Source organism: Liolophura sinensis, chromosome 1, assembly GCF_032854445.1.
Source record: "Liolophura sinensis isolate JHLJ2023 chromosome 1, CUHK_Ljap_v2, whole genome shotgun sequence".
NCBI lineage: Eukaryota > Metazoa > Mollusca > Polyplacophora > Chitonida > Chitonidae > Liolophura > Liolophura sinensis.
This window is the reverse complement of record NC_088295.1, coordinates 31129390-31134880: the sequence shown is the minus strand read 5'-3', so window position 1 is coordinate 31134880 and position 5491 is coordinate 31129390. Positions and strand designations below refer to the sequence as shown.

General features: G+C 36.0%; 1 long non-coding RNA gene across 1 annotated transcript; it reads left to right on the top strand.

Moving 5' to 3' along the window:
• The first annotated feature begins 275 nt into the window (after positions 1–275).
• LOC135468913 (uncharacterized) lies at positions 276–1414 on the top strand. Its single transcript, XR_010444266.1, has 3 exons — positions 276–437; positions 1042–1065; positions 1355–1414. It is a non-coding gene; the product is annotated as an uncharacterized LOC135468913 (long non-coding RNA).
• Positions 1415–5491: the final 4077 nt, after the last annotated feature.

Here is a 5491-nt window from a genome sequence, read left to right as displayed (position 1 = left end):
CCATACCCCGTATGTACTAGCAACTGAAAGACAAAGGCCTTTAACCACAACCTCACTTGTATAATATATACATGTAATTTATACTCCAACAATCTTTAATAACAATCTGTATAGGTACAAAACAGGGACAATAATTACTGGTGAAGAAATGTGTGAAGCTTGGTTTCAACATGTTGTTTCCATTAAATAAATAGCATGTTTCATGTTAAAAAAAATTGTTTATCGTGGCAGGCTGTCACATGATTTAGGCCTACTACGTCTAAGCCTAGAGGTTGGGTTGTAGATAGCACCAGGTGGCTATTTCAACTCCTTTGTTTGGCGGAACCAGCCAAGTTCATCATGGTGGGAGGAAACTGGGCAGGGACTGAACGGAGCCAAGCATGTGCTGGACTTGAACTCACAGCGACGCTAACAACCTCGGCCCCTGGTGTTTTGAGGTACGGTATCAAAACTTTGAAGGTGCACGCACATTCGGCATGCATATATATGTGTATGTGTCTCTATAGTTAGACGCTGAAGATTTGACTATTATTTATAAATGTTTATTCTCTAGAACAGACTTATCGCCGGGTACCTCTTTTGGTAACTGTCCATCTTCTGTCTTACAAAAGCAGTCAGTTTTCTTTCGAAAAAGGGTGTACACTGTGTTGAAAGCAAGCTTTTGGAGCGCCACTACCTTCCAGGTGATATAGCGCCACCTATGGTGTTCGCTATTAGATAATCCATTTTATCTTATTTATTTTGTCACGCAGTACTTGGTGTCACATAATCCTTTCAATGGTTCTAACGAGATACTCCCCCCCTCCCTCTCCTCTCATGATTTTCCTTATAAACGTGTTTGGAGTGTTCGAGCCTTTAGTATTAACAAGGGAAATAATTCCCCATCCATATGTGGAACAGTTCACTTAAGAGTTAGCTCCCCTGTAACAGGGGGACTGTTTCAGTCATTGTTTGACACATGCTGTATCATTTATTGTCTGGCTTAATTTGGTTTAATATTCTTACTACCATGTCTCCGACTGTACTGTTTTTCTCCAACAGATAACCTCTTCTCCGCACATCCTCGTGAGTTTGTTGCTGATTTTTTACAATGAGAGATTTTACCGTCTTTAAAAAATACCACAGTAGGCCTACTAATATTACCATCAACTGTCAGGCTTATTGGGCTAGTGCTCTGCTTAACTTTGGCAACTAAAATAGGCCTACCCTAATAACTAATTCTATATTTATAGGTCGGCAAATTAACTGAGACAGCTTAATCATTTTTGGAAACATATGTAGTTGTTGGATGGCAATGTGTTTCACACAGAACTTCCATATTGACTGGACAATTGTCTCATTTGTTTGATCGCAGAATCACCTGATGGATCAGTGAAAAGCAGTTCCAAGAAAACATACAAGTTTCTCTGCCAAGATTTATTTCTCAGGTAGTAGTATATTAAGATACAAGGTTTCTCAGTTAGCTGAATTGTCAGGGGATCCAAATCTTTTTTAATTTCTGTATCACAGATAATTCCTATCATCGGTACTGGTTACCGCATGTGTGTGGCTCAACTGATCTGGCGGTGCACTAACATACCAAGCAATACAAACCTGCTCGGTACATTAGTACATTGTTAAATCAGGCTTCACTTGTGGGACTACGGTACTGGTATCGGCTGTGATGTTATCAGATGATTGAACACCTGTTGAATCTATGATAATAATTAGTGAGTGAGTGCTTGAGGTTTAACGTCGTGCTCAACAATTTTTCAGTCATATGACGACGAACGATAGTAATTAGCACTGGATGTCTACAGTTCACAGTGGCTACACACATAGGGCCTAGTAATCTAAAACACTGCTCCCTGAGATTTTCGGCCAAAAAATCCACATGAAATTTTCTGTATTCACCAAGAATAGCTCAGATTATTGCCTTTCAGTAAATATCAGACTTGTGCATGTACTATTTAATGTTAGCATGATTCTAAAGTTTGACAAAGTTTTATGTGACTCGCTTCACAAATTTGAGGGACTTTATTACCAATTTTGAATGTCAACACATGTAAAGACGTAATAGAGCCTCAGAGTAACTATTTTGTGACGGGTGATTTTTTTGCCCAAAATCTCTGGTATGTTCTCTTAAAATGATGCAGTGTATAAAACAATAAACCTCTTCGGAAAGAACAAGCCAGCTGTATGCATTCCCGCAAAAAGGAATTCAATGAAAAACAGACGGAGAATTTACGTCAGTATTGTTTTATTCACATACATGCTAGGCACAACATGTAAAAATGGAGATAAAACGTTCATGATGGTACAGATCTCATAAATAGTGTCATTAATCAGACTGAATTTTCTCCCAGCTATATTATACCACAATACAACCAGAATTTAAAGTGGTAACACAGCTCAACAGTCTCACAAAATCTACAAGGAAATTTAACAAAGAATTTACAAATTCCATCATTAGGCTCATTCCACATTTGCATTGGATCACACACTGGGGTTTGACTAATGGCGTAGATGGTAAAACTATGGTACATTTATTACGTGAACAAATCAGATCAGCTGCTCTATAAGTTTATTATCACAAAAATTTGATAAGAAAGCAGAAGTCTGAAAATGAAGAGAGGACAGCTAGATGATATCCAGGAAAGAGTACATCACTCAGTGCAGATATGTATATAGATAATCCGAGCACATCTCCTTCCACAATCACATGCGTACAGAATCAAGAAACAAAGTTGCTGTTATTACTTAATTCAGCAAAAACTTAAAGAGAATTGGTGATGGAAATATAGATTCGGTATTTATATGATCTATTTTGGATATCTAGGATGCTAATCATGCTTTCTGGTAATTCAAATTGTGAGGATATCCAAAGCTGTATTGTCAGGGCCTTTGAAACGTAAGGATATCCAAAGCTGTATTGTCAGAGCATTCAAAATGTGAGGATATCCAAAGCTGTATTGTCAAGGTTCAGTAAGAAAAGAGATGCATCATTAAAATTCTGTTCATCTCGCTCTAGGTAGGAGTCAGCTTAACTATCATACCTGGGAAAGTCCCAGAACAGAATAAATAGAGAGGTGTGATGCTTGTTTTTAATTTTTACATCACAGAGGTACATGTACATGTGGTTTATACATGTGCCTCCATCCTCACAGGTACAATTTCATGTTGAAAACCACAGAACATTCTTTTCAAGGAAGATTTTCAGGTAAATCATTTTGCAAATAGTTAACATATGCATGCATGCAAACATATATCATCATTGTTAAAATCAACCGGAATACACATATGGTAGAGACAGCATGGTCTTTATACCCAGCAACACAGCAGTTTTATTGCCATAACACCACATTATATTATTACCAGTTGATTTGGAAAATAAAAATGACATCAACAGTAATTAAAACCCCATATGTTCTGAATGATACGTTTTATCCTCAAAACTATCTTAAAGTCACAGCATCTGTATTAATTTAATATAACTGGCAGCAAATTTATAAAATGATCACACTGGTATCATACAGCATTTGGCTTAAGATTTGGTATGTTTTATTATTGAGCTTGGAGACAAATGATATACAAATGTCTGGGCTACTTTTGAATGAACCATGCGAATAAAAAATTTGGCTGAATAAGATGGCAAACATTAAATGGCAAAGATTTAGGCATTTTGCTTGAATGTGTGTTCTGAGCGAGTGACGGTAAGACTATCCAGCTATTAAAGACGAATCTGATTTTACTGATTATAACATCAGAAATACTGTCAGAAGATAGAATTTGGTCAAAGTTATACATGTTTGAGTATGCCGGAGAGAATCTTCAAAATGACGCATAAAAGTTCACATACCACATTGTCAGTACATACATGTATTTGATTCCTTTAACATTACCCTTCATGTACATTTTGCATGCATGAACAGTTTAACCTATATAACCACACTAGGCTTGATGTTACAATGGTGTTACCACGTTTCAAAAATCCTGAAACAAATGATGTCATGGGTTTTTACTTATCGCAATATTTCAGCCAATGACTTAATATAAATCATGACCTAGTATTTGTGCATGTATAAATGCTTCAACATGATTTGGCATTTTAACTGAGTAAAGTTAAAACATGTTAATTAAACAGGCTACTTTCTCTGAACAAAGTGCAAACAATGACATGCTTTAGTTTGGGTTATAAATACACAAGACAACCCGATCAGTCCTGTTAAAACTCCCATGGCAGGCAAAAACACACCATTTGTCTTCAACAATTTAGTGTTTTACTTAATTACAAATCCAGCATGGACAGATTTTTAGGTCTATATAACTTATAAACTTGTAAATACACAAAGTTTAGAAAGTGGAAAGTTTTTAAACTTTTCTTGGCACCAGTTCGTCAAAATACAGGATTATGTGATACACCCAATATCAAATATACAGTGCAAAAATCATGAGCTTGTAACTGGACCAATTAACAACAAATGTTTGTCAAAAATCCTCACCTCCTGCAAGCTTTTGGTGTAGAAAATTTAAACATATGGAGAAACCAAATTTACAAACAGGTACCCAAGTGATACATGTACTGTCCATTTCAACATGAATTTTTATTGATTAAAAAAAAAAAAAAAACTTAGTCAAATATCGAAGACCATACAAATGCCTAATGCTGGAATCTAGAGCTTCAACGCTGACTTGAGAACTATGAACTTTATGCTACTATTATTTAAAGCCAGCATAGCCATGCACTGTGACATGGATGCCACATAATTTCACTACATCTTTTTGGCAGCCATCTTACTTGTATAAGCCCACCAGGTTTTAGAGGATGTGAAGGCCTATGGCGTCATTCATCTTGTGACCAAGCCGAAAACACGATCCCTAAAGTTCACTGTGTCACGGCCGTATGCCCACTGGCTTCACCTGGCCCATTACAACAATTTCAAATAAACACAGAAAAGTTTGTGAAAGGTGAAGAATATACCAATATAGCCATCTGATGTAAGAAGAAGTTAAAAAAAGAAAAATCTTTTCTTGTTGTCACCCAAATTGTTCATTCCCAGAACTTTGAACAAAGTACTACACTTTACCCTGTACTGAAATAAACAGTGCATCAATGTTAGTACAAACAGTGCCATACTCTTCACAGGTATACAGCAATATAACAGATACACCTACATAGCACAAACTGGTGTAAGGACATATCATAGCACAATTTGGCATCATTAAAAATGTTGTATGGAATACTCAAAAATATAAACAACCAAACACATTGTTAACATGAACATTTGCCTACAATGTACAATGTATAGGCTTTCTGAAAAACTGAGGAGACATACCCTTATCACTCTGTTGATATATCCCACGGGGGATATTCGTTCTAGTGTCAAGTTTTAGTGGAGAACTACATGTATCATCTTTATAACATAGATATCTATATATATATATATATATACACACACACACATATATATATATATATATATATAAATTTATATATACATCAAACGCTACT